This window comes from Chrysoperla carnea, chromosome X (genome assembly GCF_905475395.1).
Source record: "Chrysoperla carnea chromosome X, inChrCarn1.1, whole genome shotgun sequence".
In the NCBI taxonomy this organism is placed as follows: Eukaryota; Metazoa; Arthropoda; class Insecta; order Neuroptera; family Chrysopidae; genus Chrysoperla; species Chrysoperla carnea.
The window spans coordinates 18,123,254-18,141,541 of NC_058342.1; positions in this window are offsets into that span (position 1 = coordinate 18,123,254).

The following is an 18,288-nucleotide window of genomic DNA, read 5'->3' on the forward strand; positions in this document are numbered from 1 at the left end:
ATCTTAAGAAAATTAGCCTTGTTACATTAGGTATAAAGCGTACCATTTACGATTTATATGTCAAAAACTTTAACAGCTCAAATCTAACAATTTAACACCGTAAGGGGTATAAAAAATTGTATTCTATGAAAATGTGCACCATGAATGGAAACAGAATATTACTGTTTTTTATTATAAAAATACTTTAGTATAGTGCCAATACTGTAGTACTTATATTATTTCTTCGTAACTTTTCATTATTTATATTTATAAGAACGTTAAAATTCCAATTGTTTTAAATTCTATTCATGACTTTTTACTTCTTATTAATTTTTACTCAAAAATAGCATTTAAACATTCAAACAATTTCCTAACGATTGGAACACGTACAGCTAAATACTTGTATTTACAATAGAATGGGTTTGAAATAGACGTATTAATCATTTTTATAATGAAACTGAGACAGATACCGAAAATTCGGTTTGGGTTTCGGTAGAAATTCCAGTTTCGTTCGGACATTACTAATAAATCAATGCTTGAAAACAGGTGGAAATATGTCTTATAACATTTCCTTAAAAAATGAACATATTATTTCCTCTACTTTAATATTACTTACTTAAAAGTAAGTAAAAACTCGACTTAGTTAAAGTAAGTCGAGTTTTTACTGTAATTTATAAGCTCTGAACTTGAATTGCCACTTTTGTAATTAACCTTTGAAAAGGAAGACTTCTTTACATAATTATTCACCACATTGCATAACATCAATTTCATACATTGTGTAAGTCTTCTATATTAAAGAAATTAATTGCGATACCTAAATTTCTGGCTCATGGCAACACTAAAGTGACAATATCGAAGAAATATTCCTAAAAAGGAACCCGCACAAATTTTATGAGAATTAAGTCTCGATTAATTTGCCCATATTGCAAGATTTTTTAGACCTTCACAATCTGGTATAAAGTCTGAATGAAGACAACAATTCAATTGCAAACGGTTTTGAAATATGGACGTTCAAATGTCCAATAATCGCAGTCTAAGAGTAACGAATTTTTCAAGTATACTAAAAACAAGTGAAAACTAACAATTGACTGAGTTAATTGTTGAAATACCATATATAGACAGTGTTGATTATTCTGTCACATTACACATACACATATATAGAATTTATATTCCCATATAATACATACTATACAATTTGCGCATAATTTGCGCTCCCACGGGTAGAGAGTGATGTTTACGAAAATTGTTTCAAACAAAAGTTGTTTTATTTTTGATAAGGGAAATTTTTTACATTTAAACTTTTGTTCTATCTTTAACGGTTTACAATATGGGTTCTACGGAACCAAGACCTAATTGACCTATGTTGCTAATTTACGATCATGACCTCACTTTTTACGTCCTTAGCACGCTATAAAAATTTTATATCTATTTCGTTTTTGAGTAATCGTGAAGATAGACAGACAGACAGACGACACAACAGACAGACGACAGGCAGACAGACAATCGGAAATGAACTGATTAGGTGATTTTATGAGCACCTACACCAAAAATTTGGTTCATAGTATCAACATTTTAAGCGTTACAAACTTGGGACTAAACTTAGTATACCTTGGTATATTTCATATACATGGTATAATGGGATTAAACTGTTCCATTGTATGTATTTTTGAGTATGTATGGTTTTTCTACTGTTCTATACACATTTTTGATTGGCGTGAAATCATTGTTTGATCGGCGTGAAATTTTATAATTTTTTTAAAAATCCAGTAGTTACAATTGAATTTCAAGAACTGCAATTAAACCTTTTACTTTATTGATTTGAAATTTGATATGTTGTAGGTATTCATATTCTATCTGCCCTGGGTACTTTTATTTTTCGAAAATCATGTTAATTTTCCCAATTTTTCATTGTTCACACCCAGGTTCTATTTTGTAATATACTGTATCTGGGTGTGAACAATGAAAATTGGGAAAAATTAACTGGATTTTTGAAAAATAAAAGTACTCAGGGTAAGTAGAATATGAGTACCTATAACATTTCCAAATTTCCTATCGATATAGTAAAGGGTATATAATCGCAGTACTTGAAATTCAATTGTAATTTTAATCATTCTTATCTGAAAAACTGCTTTTCTTTATACATTTTTCTTAAAGGATGATTCTTAAAAAATTTTCACGCCAATCAAAAATGTGTATAGACAATTATTAAAAGGGTATACTCTCTAGGTGATACTTCAAATTATCGCTAAATTAAAATTGGAAAATGTACTCATTTGTATAAAAAAATTATTGTAATAAAATTGTCAAAAATCATTTACGTACAAATGTAGCTGAAAATATTGACCTTAACAATTCATATTATTGATCCATTGAACATTTAATACTACTTTTTCTTTGAAGTTCGTAACATATTCTTCAAAAAGACAAGAATTAAAAAACAACACCCTTACATTTAAAAACATACGTAAGCATGTTGTTATACATATCTGTATATGTATTTGCCTATACACACATAGGTATATATTATACAAATGAGTACATTTTCCAACTTTAATTTAGCTATAACATGACATCCTGTCATTTTTATGACTTATGACTTTTCTTTAGAATGACTTGAACTCTCATTTCCCAAAATTTAAAAAGTTTGACCAAAATGCAAATTACATCTAATTTGTGTGAGGCCTTTTATTTCCTACATTACTCTAAACTCTTACAAATTAAATTAATTAAAATTAATTAAGGCATTATTGTTTGTCTATGATCAGTTCTTTATGAACAAAAAATTCGACAATCTGGCTTTTGGAAGACATGGAATTTTCGAGACAATAACATTTGAGTTCAGCATTGTTGTAAACGAAATGATATGCATAATTGAATTTGACTTTGGCCACAATTATTACGAATTTGAAATAATTTGAATAGGGTATTGTCGTTAGTCAAGAATAAATCATGACATTTGAAAAAAGTTAAAATTTATGTAAAAATATAATTAAATATTCTGATTTCGAGTCATAAAAGCACTTTTTTCTTTTAAAACAGTAAACAGTATATCACGTGACCTAAATGCGGGTAAGCCCTGCTGTGATGTCATAGCGGTATGAGTCATAGACCATCAATTAGTTCAGTGTAGACAGTTGGGTATAATATATACATTGATAAGTATTTTTATTTGTATTACAATCAGATGTCTATGAATATATCTGTCAAACTTATTTGTATTATTTTGTGTAATGATACCAATATTACGTCATTAAATTGGATGCCCGCGTTTTTGACAGTTTAAAAAAAGGTTTATAATTTAATTTAAGTTTTTGGCAAGAAAGCGTGTGTATTTTCCCGAAATAAAATTTTGGTGGCTTTTTATTGGCAAAATCAACATTTGGAAGTACTTTTTCAAAAATAGTGGAACACCCTATTGAACTTTCCAAATACTTTTATTAAATTTTTCAGACATAATTCCATTTCAATAAATAGGCCAGTCACTTGATAGGTTTTGCTTTTTTTTTTTGCGAATAGCTCAAAATACTTTTAAGGGGCAATTTTTTGCGTTTATCACGAATTTTTGAATCATTTTTCTCCCCAAGGTGAGGAAAAAAATATATAAATATATTTTCAAGCACGAACATTGAATTGAACATGGAAATTTCAGATTTCTTGAGTCTAGCTTGTCTAACAGAGAGGTCAGATCAAAAAAATCTTGGATAAAAGTTGTACATAGAATACATACACACAATTTTGCGCGCATTGAAGGTCGTTTAAGAGTCATGCGCCTTAGATATGGACTCTTATGCCCATTTTTACCCCCTTATATACTGATTTTTTTCGAGTTGGAGGTCAATTCTAAAAATAAAATGTATGCCGCGAAAGATAGCGGCTTTTATGCTGTACCACCTTGCTCTTGATTTTTTTGAGTAGCGCCGGCCAAAATCAACCGTTTCCGGAAAATCGTAAAATTTTTAGGTCGAAAATTTGGATTTAAACTAAACGTGTCCAAATCTACCCCCTTTATTTTGAATTTCTTTCATAGGCCCAAATTTGGGCCCAGGGTAACCTCAAACGCATCTTGATCAATATCTCCGGTTTTAGATGATATAAAATAAATCGGCTGACGACAAAAGTTGGAACGTAGTCTATTCTAACAACTTTTATAACTTTGACAATCTAAAATAATTCAAACCTCGAAAGATTATCACTTTTTCGAGGTCCAAATTTTTTTAACTCAAAAGTCGGGGTTTTAACCAAACTTACAATGGATGGTATTTTAAGGTTATACGTACCTAAATCTACAAGACCTCTTTTTATTTTTTTTAATAACTGCATTTTTGGGATTAAAAACCAAATTTTACGTTTTTCCGGATGTTTGACTTTGGCGAAGGATGTAGTTTATATTAAAAAAAATTAAAAGCGGGATGAAACACCATAAAAGTCACTATCTCTACCGGTATACATTTTATTTTTAGAATATACCTACAACTCGAAAAAAATCATTAAAAAAAAAACGGTAAAAATGGGCATAAGGATCCATATTTGTGCCCCATGATGTTTGTAACGGAAAATTGTGTGTATATACTCTATGTACAACTTTTGTCTGAAAACTTTTTTGATCTGACACGTCTGTTTAAAGCTAGACTCAAGAAAACCGAAATATCCATGTTCAATTCAAATTTCGCACTTAAAAATGGTCATATCTTTTTTTCCCCACCTCGGAGAGCAATAGGACTGAAAAATTCGTGATCAGTGCACAAAATTACTTCTCAGAAAAAATTTTGACTACCAAAAGACTGGCTTAAAAAGCATGTCACGAGTAGGACATTTATTTTAGTAATGGAGTGCTGCTGCTCAAAATATTTTGAGCAGCAGCATTTATTATAAATATTAAGTTTGAGTCATAAGGTTATCTCTTAGCAGTTTATACAAATGATTTTAAATATGAATAGGATGATTATATTATAAAAAAGAATCATGAGACTTAGTTTATGTAACAATGTTGGGAAAAATAACCATAATCGTTCTTCTTATCTTAAAAGAGCAGTGTTCTTGTTAAAAACTATGTTTTTTAGCGAAAATTTTCAATATTTCGTTGTTGTGTCGTACAAAAAAAAGTCAAGAAACAAACAATAATCATTAGAGGTAAATATAGAGATAGAGATGAAAAGATAAATTAATATTTTAAAAATATTTGTCACTAGTTTAAGACTAGTTAGTTATCTTTGACCGCTCAATTGTTGTAAACAAAAGGGCCAAAAAAATAACAATTTCTATCTGATATTGGGTGCGTTTCGCAGAAAAAAGCGCTTGAGAGCGCTTACTAGCGCTGAAAAACAAACTGTACAGTTTTCGGCCAGGACATGTTTGCTAACTTCACCATTCACAACATTATTTAGTATATTATTCATTATTGGTAATTTTTTAATATGAATAATTTACAAACATATATTTAAATTAGGTTAGGTTCCCCGGTTAAAGCTAACTTAGCGTCCTAGAGGAATATAGCTATTTACTATTTGACAGCGCTTACCGCTTAAGTCTTAACAATTGCCATTTTTGCTTACAAGCGCTTCCTAGCGCTTTTTTCTGCTAAACGCACCCATTTTTTCTACTCAATAAAAGGTTGTATGGATATAATATTTTGATCGAAATATTTTGTTTTATTCAAAGAATTCGCAGTTTCTTTTCAAATTTCATGTATTTTGCAATAGGGTATTCTACTATTTTTGAAAAAGTACTTCAAAATGATTTTGATAATAAAAAGCCACCAAAAATTTATTTCGCAAAAATACACACGCTTTCTTGCCAAAAACTTAAATTAAATTTTAAACTGTCAAAAAAGCGGGCATTCAATTTGATGACGTAATATGGATATCACTATACGAAATAACACAAATAAGTTTGACAGATGTATTCATAGACATCTGATTTTAATATAAGTATAAATACTTGTCTATGTAGTGTAGTCCAACTGTCTACACTGAACAAACTGATGGTCTATCACTCATACCGCTATGACATCACAGCAAGGCTTACCCGCGTTTTAGGTCACGTGATATACAGTTTATAAACTATGATTTTTAATTTTAATATTTTAAAAGAAAAATGTGCTTTTATGACTCGAAATCAAAAAATTTAAGTAAATTTTTACATAAATTTTTACTTTTTCCAAATTTCATGATTTATTTTTCACTAACGATAATACCCTATTGTTTATGGTAGTTCGGCCGTTTGAGCAAGTACGATGAATGTCCATTTTCTTGGAGGCAAATGATGAAAGTTCAAAGTCCCTTGTTCACAATAAACACAGTTTTGGGGTTTTTTACGGAGAAAATTTTTTGAATTATATAACTACGTATTTCGACTACCAAGTAGTCATCCTCAGTAAAAATTAGCTAATCGTAATTATTAATCTTATTGTGAATGTTACTCGTTGCTGGACTGCACTCCGCCACCAAATTAGCAACGAGTAACATACACAATAAGAGTAAGAATTATAATATATGATAATGACTAATGGTAGTCGAAATACGTATTTAAATAATACAAAAAAACTGATCTAGGAATAATATTTATAATGATAATCTGTATAAGAACAAAACACTGTCGATGAATTGTCAGAACAATACAAATAAAAAGTTATTAATGGCTGAGTGCACACAATAAAATTTTTGTATAAGAATGCGTATATGAAAATCTGACACAAGAAACACGACAGTATTAGAAATTCTTAAACGATATTCGAATGAATTTCGGACCTGATAGTAATGTGGTGTTAATAATTAACCCGACAATATAAATCTAGACAACTCTAAAAAGAAATAAATAATATCGTTTTACATTACTTAAACAAAGATAGAAAACCATATGTAAGTAAAATATATGCAACAGAACATACGTGACAGTTCTAGAATTTGCTAGACTACACGGTAACAATTGATTGCAACTATATAAACAGAAGCACAGTGTGTGATACAGTAAGATTGCAATACAGACTCTTCAAGTTAACTACAGTCAAGTTTTATCATCTAACAGAATAACATTAAAATAAAAGTATTGTGAACTATATTGTATCTGGATGTAGTAAATAAAAACTTAACAATAAAAATTCGTATAAGTATTTGAGTATAGACAGTTAATTTCTTTATTACACTTTGATTACGTTAAGCCCGCTACAGTTATTTAAAATATATGCTTAGAGTGCTGTCAGAATTTCGTATACAAATTCTTATAGGATGCGGCCACCCACACATAGTGGTTGATTTAGACCTAGGCCCGTGAAATCCGTGCCTAGGACGTTAAAATTTAAAAGATTGCTAAAATTTAAAAAGTGACTAAATCTAAAACATCATTTCCCGGTTACTAAAAAGTCGAAATTGATTGATTTTTTCGCATTATGGTTTTTTTTTCTCATAGTTACGCTATAACTTCCTTGTATTACGATGCGCGCTAGTGGGAGACACTCAAGACCAGGCGGTAATTTTTTCTAAGAACGCTAAATTTCTAAGTCTACCATGTTCCATAAGGTTGGTAAAAATGTTTTACTTTTAAATAATCTAATCAATTTACTGGAATACCCTTTAGGTGGTTGGTGATGGTTAATCGATAAGACAAAGGAGATAAATTTGTGTGCATAAAGTAGTAGTGTACAGTTTTAAAAAGATAGTGAATCCTTTGTGAATAAAGCTGAAAAATTGAAGACAAAAAATGAAGGTATAATAACTTAATTAAAACTTTTTTAAAAATTCGAAATGATTCAGTTTCGTAAAATAATTGTTTAGCAAAATTGTGAGCTAAAAAATTGTTACCAGAATCGAAAATACAATGGAGTAGCATTTGTTTATAAAAATTTTTTGCGTTGTTTTCAATTATTCTATGGTTGTTTTCCGTTCTTAGCCAATCACTATTACACTAGATCAGAGAATATATTGGCAAAGAAGAAGTGAAACTTAATGCTAATATATATCGTTTGAAATTTAATGCCATCTCTGAATGTACTGGCAAACTAAATTAGTATAATCAGCAATATTACCTTAAATAATTAGGTTCTTATCTTGAATAATAAGGTTGTCTTGCATTAAAATTGCATTTATCCTACATGCATCACATTAGATATCTTATATAATATTTAATTAAATTTGAAAACTTATTTATAAAATTCAATTATAATAATTAAGTTGTCAGTAATTTTTAAAATTGAATTGTTTAGATAATTTTTCAAAGTTAATTAAATATTATAAGTTTTCTAATGTCATGCAAATAGGATAAATACCATTTTCATACAAGCTCATATATTTTATACATTTTAAATTTTTATTTTTTATTTCGTGTGTTCAATTTTTAATAGCTCAAATTATATAGTCTTTGGAGTCTCTGTTCAAATTTGATTGATTTTATTTATTACGAATATAAAATTTATTGTCGTATGAACAGTTTTGTAATGAAATGTGAAAATATTCTGAGCTGTGTTTTGTCATACACATCAAAATTAACATTAAATTGAAATAAAGATTTTACGTAAAGAAAAAATTGCTCATTCAATCCTGTAGATTTCCACAACAGCCACAATGAATGGCAAATGTGGGTGACTTTAAAGAACCTCATCTTCGTCTCGACGACTACCACCTTCAATATTATCATTTTTACATAATTTGGAAAAGAAATCTAATATTAATATTACATAATTTTGTTTTAAAATATAAATATTGCATCGCCTAAAAACTTACTTAGAAATGAAATGTGTAAATAACATTTGTTAACTTTGTGAACGTTCTCAACACGAAATAAATTTTAACGAATTGAACACAATGTCATATTAAATTTTATACCATATATATTAATTTTAATGTGTCAATGTTTGCAAAATAATTCAAAATTAATATATGATACTTAAATTGATATATGATATATAACCTCTTTGAATTAAATTTTTCATGGTCAGTTGTTACAAACTATAATATTTTCCAATTAAAAATTTTATTATTACCAACTAAAATTTGTTTGTTTTTATTTATAATCTACCAGCTTGTTGCACCATCTATCAATATCCGGTTGAAATAAAAGTCGCATTTAACTTGCGCTATTAAGATATTCATCTGTTTACTGATATAGTCTCTGTCACTATTACTATGCGCTATGTGCATGAAGCCAAGTGGCGCCAACTAGTGAAAAGTGTAGAACTATTCACCCGTCATGCGGCCATTGTTTTTCTTTGTATACATTGAACTGCATGTAAAAAGAGCAGAAAGTTTTTTGCAATACTTGTTATAATTATTATATACTAACGCCAAAAAAGGTATTGTAATTATTAAATAAACATTCGTTAGCTATTTCAACTCGTTCTCAATAAAAATGTGTATTAAATGTAGAAAAATGAAATAGCATTATAGTATTTAGATGTGTGTTAAAAAGAGTACACAATATTTTACAACCACCATGTGGAATTGGTATCATATTTAAACAGAAGTGTAACAAGGATACCAAATACACAAATATTAAACACTATATATTAAAGAGAGATAACAACTAAATAAAGATAGCATTATACACAAAATGCACTAAAAATCTTTATTTTACACTTAAAGATTGAAGTCGATTGAATATTATAAAGTATAACGTTAATTATTAAACAAAGACACATATATTAACATCGTTATATTTTGTGTCCTTATTTTGATTATAAAAATTTATTGAAAAAATAACATTAATAATTTTAATATTTAAACTGAGATTAAATAGGTAGAATTCGAAATATTTACCAAAGTATAATACTAGTATAATATAAATACACTATACAATATATACTACATTTTGTACTCTATATTAAAAGTAGTTGTCAATGTATTTTCAATGTACATTGTCGGCGGCTGGCGTGTAAATAGTTCGGCATTTTTCCGTCGGCGCGCCACGTGTATTGCCAAACCTAAGATCCTCCCCCTTGCACATAGCTCATAGATACTATGACTAGTGATTCGACAAGACGAAGGATAATTAACTAAACATTTTTATACAGTCGATCATTCAAATTGCAGATTGATTAATTTTATTTTAGTTTTTTATTTTCAAACCTCAAACTCAAAATGCAAATGGCGTTTATGCATTCTTTGTAAAACCCTTAAAGTTGGAGCTATAAATATACTTGTGAGAAATTAAAAATTTAAATATTCCAAAGCCTAAAACTTCAATTTGGAATCAAATGGACTGTAGTGGCCATCTAGCATATCTACAAGGTATTACCGGAGCAATTAAAGATAACGCGGGACATATAAATTATAAATATTAAATGAATTTTTGTGGTCCTTATTCTATTTTTATTATTCAAAATTGAATTGAATAAATAATTTCAATAATCACTTGTAAGTTATTAAAAAGGTTCACTTTGCATTTGTGACATATTTAATGCCCCAATAATTACATTTTTCATGTATTATCATGTATTATCATGGATAATCAATTATCACATTTTTTAGGATAATTTTCTGAAGCCAATGCAAAAAACTGCAAGTTAATACACCCAGCTAACAATTTCTTCGTAAGAATAAAAAAATTCTAGGTTTGTTTATAGTACTAACTTTGAAAATTTTCAAAAAAAAAAAGAAAGTTTTTCTTAGACTTATCTAATTTATGTAAAATAATGCAAGCGCTGATATTCAACGCTGCCTATACAGGCTACTTCAATAGTTAACTCAGTCAATTATTTATTTTCACCTGTTTTTTTGTTACAGATCATACTTTATGAAGTTGTTTTTACGATGATAATGGTTTTAAGTTCAACAAAATATTGTAAATGTACTTGTGACTCACAATCGGACAGCCAAAATTTTATTCAAAAAAATTTTTATTATATAAAACACCCATCATTTAATATTTTGGAATATTTTCACCTAATAGCACAAATTGCTGCTGATGACCAAACAACAGAATTATCACCTAAAATTTTTTTAGAGAATTCTTATAGTCTGAAATACTTATCATCATCTAGTGGTTATTTGGAAACTATAAAATCTTACACATTTCAAAAATTTCCAGATTTGATTTACATCTTATTAAACAATAATCAAATCTCAAAGTTAGAACCAAACGCATTCAATACGTTTGGCAGCAATTTAAAATACTTAGATCTAAGTCATAATAATATTTCAATTACAAACAATGTTTTTAATGACTTAAAACAATTGTGTTCTTTAAAAATTAGTCATAATCATATTGAGTTTATTGATTTAACAGAAATTGAAGCTAAAAATATTGATTTATCTTACAATTATTTAACCAATATTTCTATAATTGATAATTTTTATTTAACTGATATAAATTTAATATTTAACAAATTAACAACAATATTCATCAATAATGTAAATAATTTACAAAGTTTAGAATTGTCAAATAACGAATTAGGATCGGTTTTTATTAATAAAACAGATCGATTAAAAAGTTTAGACTTATCAAATCAAAAATTAACTTCGGTATTTGTTAATAATGCAAATAACTTACAAAGTTTAGATTTATCATTTAATTATAATTTATCTGATGTCAATATTTCTAATTTATGTAATTTAGTATATTTAAATTTATCAAATAATAATTTGGAATACATTCCGAGTGCAACCTTTACTGGATTATATAACTTAGATACGTTAATTTTAGCAAATAATAATTTAAGTACATTTGAATATGGAACTTTTATTGATTTATCACTTTTAAAACTGTTAAATTTATCAAATAATCAAATAAAAATGCTTCCAATTGGCAAGTTTCAAGGTTTAAATTCTTTAGAAACGTTGATTTTATCAAACAATCACTTAAAATCTTTTCAATTTGGAAGTTTTACGGGTTTATCTAATTTAAAAAATTTAGATTTGTCATATAATGAATTACAAAACTTTCAATTAAATAAATTAATGAGTTTAAATAATTTAATAATGTTAAATGTTTCCTTTAATGAAATTTTTTCAATTGAATCTGAAATTTTTATTTATTTAAAATCGTTAAATGAATTAATTCTTGATGGCAACAAAATGTATTTCAATGGACGGCAGATTATTACAAATATTCTCTGTAAGAATTTTTCACATTGCTATTTGAAAACAATTAGTTTAGGACAAAATTTACAAACTTGTAATCAGTTAGAAGCTGATTTTTTTTCTACGAAAGAAAGTGGAATTAATGTCACAAGTATCAAGAAAGTCTTTATGACACCTAATATAGCTGGAATCGAGTGTCGAGAAGAGTATAATCTGTAGTTATGTCAGATTACATGTATATTTGTTCAAAATTTTCTTTTAATAATTCTTAAGAATCTCTATATATTATAAATGCCAAAGTAAGCATGTTTGTTTGTTTGTTTGTCTGTTACGCGTGAAAGAAGCGAAAACTAGTGAATGGTTTTTAATGAAATTGTACAGTAATATAGCTGATATATCAGAATAACACATGAGATATAATTTATAAAGATATATTTTTAAAAAATAAAAAAATTTAATTTAATTTGACATTTGATATAATAAATAAATAGATTTCTGTAAAAATAGTCAATATAAAATATTTCAAGGCCATCTTCTCTGATATACTCAATGAATAGTTACTATTATACATTTAAAAAAATAATATATTTTATCTGTGTAAAAAAATCTCCACCATTATTTCGAGTGTTAAAGAAAAGGGATAAGCGAGAGCAATCTTTATCAATCCTTACTTTTAAACCCAGCGAAGCGGGTGGGTATCACTCTAGTACAAGCATAAAATAAATTAAACATTAAAGCGAATTATTGAAATAACTTGCAAAGCACATTAAGAAAATCGCTTATTTAATTAGTGCAAGGGCGAATTCACTAGTGCTGGGTAACAGTTACACGCATTTAGCATTGAATTTTTATTCCATGTATATGAAATATATTAAGGTATACTAAGTTTAGTCCCAAGTTTGTGACGCTTAAAAATATTGATGCTTCGAACAAAATTTTAGTAAAGGTATTCATAAAATCACCACGATTATTAAAAAACGAAAAGATATATGAAGCTAAAATAAAATTTATATCGTGCTCAGGACGTAAAAAGTGAAATTGAGCAACATAGATCTAGTTCTTGGATCCGTAGGGCCCATCTTCTAAGCCGTTAGAACAATACTTTAAATGTAAAAAATAATCCTTAAAAAAAAAAAAAAAACAACGTGCAACTTTTGTTTGAAGCATTTTTTCGTTAACATGACTGTTTAGCCCTGAGGGCGCAAATTAGGACATAATTTTGGTGTTCATTTTCTCCAAAAGTACAAAAGATAAGGAGTTGAAAACTTAGAGATATCTTCAGCTAATAGCTTTTGAAACATTCTCGTGAAACGTTGCGTTAAAAACTATTAAATTATTTGCGTATTGCTCCAAAAATTATCTTCTATATAGATACTATTACAAAAACAAATGAAAACAAACAATTGACTGAGTTAATTGTTGAAACACCATGTATAGACAGTGTTTATTACTCTGTCACATTACATATGCATACATGCCACATACATATAACTGATATTCCCATATAATACATACTATACAATTTGCGCTCTCACGGGTAAAAAAAAAGTGATGTTTACGAAAAAATATTTCGTACAAAAGATGTTTATTTTTTTGTAAGGAACATTTTTTACATTTAAACTTTTGTTCTATCTCTAACGGTTTACAAGATGAGTCCTGCGGATCCAAGACCCAATTGACCTATATTGCTCATTTACGAACTTGACCTGACGTTTTACGTCCTCAACACGCTTTAAACACTTGATATCTCTTTTCTTTTTTGAATAATCGTGATGACAGACGGACTGACCGGCGACAGACGACAGACAGACAACCGGAAATGGACTAATTAGGTGATACTATGAACACCTATAACAAAATTTTTTTCGTAGTATCAATATTTTTTAGCGTTACAAACTTGGGACTAAACTTAATATACCTTGTATATTACACATGGTATAATGCATGTGAAATATTATTATACTGATTAAATGTTAAAAATAATTAATAAAATGTTGCATAAATATCAATTTATTCCTTTGTCATTTATTTATTTAAACCAAATATCGATTTATTAAAGCTGTATTGGAATGGAATCATTCGTTTTCGCTCAACAGGTAAAGATTTCAAAATCAAAACATATCGTTCTAATAATATATGTACTTCAAAAATAAGAAACTTTTTATTGGCTAGACAACTTTATATACTTAAATGTAAATTATATAGAATTATGGCAAAATATTCTTTGGTCGTTCATATCTCCATTATGTTTATACGTTTCAATAAATTTATTCTAGCATACTCCTCACTCCTTACTCCAGCATTTTGTAACTATTAAATCTCAAAATGAGTTATTAATACTTACTTTATACAAAAATTTGTAACTCTTTTAACAGGGCTACTATCTATGTAGATTTGAGCGGGAGACTCTAGAAATCGTGTAGCTTTTTAGTAAATAAACAATTTGTCTGATTATATGTTTCATATTCTAGTAAAGTCGTTAATTCTCTGTAGCATTTAGTTACAGAGCTACATATGTTTAACTTATAACATCACTCTTTTTGTTGTGTTGGGGTCTAAAAATAAATAAAACAAGTGAAAACAAACAATTGACTGAGTTAATTGTTGGAATACCATGTATATACAGTGTTGATTACTCTGTCACATTACACATGCATACATGTCACACACACATAACTGATATTTCCATATAATACATACTATACATACTATTTGCGCTCTCACGGGTAAAAAAAAAAGTGATGTTTACGAAAAAATGTTTCGTACAAAAGATGTTTATTTTTTTTCATAGACAGTGTTGATAAATCTATAACATTAGACATACATACATGTCACACATACATAACTGATATTCCCATATAATAAATACTATAAACTTTACGCCTAATTTGCGTCCTCACGAGTAAACAGTGATGTTTACGAAAAAATGTTTCAAAAAAATGTTATTTTTGGATAAGGAACATTTTTTACATTGAAGCTTTTGTTCTATCTCTCACGGCTTACAAGATGGGTCCTACGGACTCAAGACCCAATTGACCGATGTTGCTCATTTACGAACAGAAATAAACTTGCTGGAGTAATTAATCAATAATATATAAGGTTTTCAACTTTATTGGTGAATTTTTTTAAAACGAGATGTATTTAAACGAAAAGTAAGAATGAAATTTTTCGATATCTTAATTTTCAAAATGCCAAAAACTGAATAGTTAAAGCGAAATTTTCAATATTGGATATTTTGCAAAACTAAGCCCGATTCTGAAATTGCCTAATTTTCTCAAGTTAACATAAGATTCATCATCAAAATACTAAGTTTTATACCCTGAATATATTTAAAATATATCAAGGTTTACTAAGGTTAGTCCCAAGTTTGTTTAGGTGTTGCTCATGAAATCACCTAATTAGTTCATCTCCAGCTCCGGTTGGCTGTCTACACGATACCTAAAAAATGAAAAGAGATAGCAAGCTGAAATTTTTGTAGCATGCTCTGAGCGTAAAAAGTGAGTCAATCGATTAGAACACAGCTTTAGTTTCCATTTCTCCAAAACTATAAACGATAGAGAGTTGAAAATTTGCAGGTAGCTTCAACTAAAGGTCTTGTGAAACATTCTCGAAAAACGAAAAAAAAATCTATAAAATACTTCCGTTGCCTTTTAAATTCTTCTAATTTATAAAAAAAAAAATGCAAGCACTGATATTCAGTACTTTCTATACAAGGTATTTCCACAATTAACTCAGTCAATTGTTTGTTTTTACCTTTTTTTACACCGGAAATTACTCTAACACTAACCTTACATTCTTATTTAAATCGGTCGACACAGTTTTTCATTTCTGCATTATTGTCTTAACTTTTATAAAACAGATTTGATCTTCAATTTCTACGATCACATCTTGGTGATAATTATCAAAATTGCCTGTCTTTCAGCAGCTTTGCCATAAGATCCGTATCAACTATGTTTAATTTTAAAGTCAAATTTTTGGATTTCATTTTAAACAAATTTAAAAAAAAAAAACATTTAAAACAAATTTAAAAAAAAAATAAAAAAAAATTGAGCATTTTACTGAAAGTGTCTACCCTGATCGCACTTTTTTGATTATATTGGTTTAAACCTTTAAACGGATCTCGTCTTGGAAAAAGTGTGACGAAATTGAATAAATTCTTGTGAATTAACAAGAATTTAATAAGAATTTAAAGATGATTACACCGGAAAATTCATACAATGTTTACAAATGGAAATATTTTTAATTTTTAATAATTAATATAAAAAAAAATCTTCAAAATTATGCCATCATAATTACAACTTAAAATTTTTGTAAAGTACCTCTTTTTTTTTAATATGATAATATGATCCATAATGGTTAGAAAACCACGCAATTGGCTGACGTCAGACTCTTAAAATATTTTATATAGGTACATTTTTTGTTTCATGAGCGTTTTTTTTATTGTTTATATTATTTAATTATAAATTATTTCATCATAGAATGTTTAGACGATAAAAGTTTTTGAATTAGTCGAATTTTTTTGGTATGTTCTGTTTTGATTAAATAATAACATATTCCCCAACTTTTACTTTTTCATGAAAGGCGTGACGTTTTTCGAACGTTCATCAAATATCGAATTACCTACATAAATTTTTTAATCTTTTAACTTTGTAAAAATGTTATTAGAACATAAGAAAGTTATGCATTTTATCAGATTTTTTACACAATGTTTTCTCGAAACACCGTAAATTCGATAGATCGAAAGTCGTTCTAATCCAAAAATGGAAGATTTAAAACGTGCTTTTCTGAATGAATTAAAATATAATTAGAACAAGTGAAAACAAACAATTGACTGAGTTAATGGTTGAAATACCATGTAAAGACAGTGTTGATTACTCTGGCACATTACACATACATAAATGTCACACACATAAAACTGATATACCCATATAATACTACAACTTGCGCATAATATGTGCTCTCACGGGTAAACGGTGATGTTTACGAAAAAATGTTGTTTTTTCGTATAAGGAACATTTTTTACATTTGAACTTTTGTTCTATCTCTAACGGTTTACAAGACCCAATTGACCTATGTTGTTCATTTACGAACTCGACCTCACGTTTTACGTCCTCAGCATGCTATAAAAATTTCAGCTTTATATCTCTTTTCGTTTTTGAGTAATCGTGATGGCAGACGGACAGACGACAGACGACAGATAGACAACCGGAAATGGACTAATAAGGTAATTTTATGAACACCTATACCAAACTTTTGTTCGTAGCACCCATAATTTTAAGCGTTACCCAAAATTTTTGTTAACTTTTGATAAATTTCCAACGGTAATAAATTCTTCAGAATGTTCTCTTTCCCCCTACCCCCCCCCCAATAACAACACAAGATTTTGATGAAATATTGGTCTGATAAAATATAAGTCAGACGGTTTACATGAGTAAGAATCAAAATTAGAAAATTTTATCTCGTTCTTATAACTTACAACTATGTTTAGACTTTCTCATTCGATTTTTTTTCAGATTCATTTGTGAGAAACGAGGAGAGTTTGGCGAGGAAGAAAATTTGATTTTTTAATAGCAAAAATGTTTTGACTCTTAGTGATCAAGTATTTTTTGGGTCGTTGTATACACAATTAATATAAAATAAATATCTTATATATTATTACTCTAGCAAGGTTTTTTCTGTCCCACCCTTACCTTACTTACTCTTTTATCAAATTTCATGATTTTATCACTTCTCATTTTCAAGCTTATTATGTCTAAGTTAGGAAAAACTACGCTAGACAAATAATTTGAACGAAAAAATATCATAAGCATGTTTGTTTTTACAGTTGCTCTCCTAATACTCTAGACATATAATTACTATTTTTAATACATGTTAACCCTAACTTTTCACTTTTTTCATCACTTTTCTTCGAAATTTGTTGTTTGTTGTTTTTAGTCGCGGGCACAGGGTAGCCACGAGTTACGGTAGCCACATGGGCGGAATTCCACACGGGTCGAGCTAGTTTCTTTGATTAGTCAAACTACCTTCTCTTGCAACCAGCCCCTCTCAAAAGTCAACACCAAAGTGCGCTTCTGTAATAAATATCACATTTTTCAATGCTCAATTTGTTTTAAATAATTTAAATGATGTTAAACATAATGAACAATAATCATTATTAATACCAACCTTGTAGAAATAAAAAAAAAAATGCTCCTTCTAAGAGGAATCATGTCCTTGATACGTCAATGATTACACACAAAGCAGACAACTATAGTCTTGTTAAAATTATAACAAAGTAGGTGTAAATAAGCTGGGCACTAAA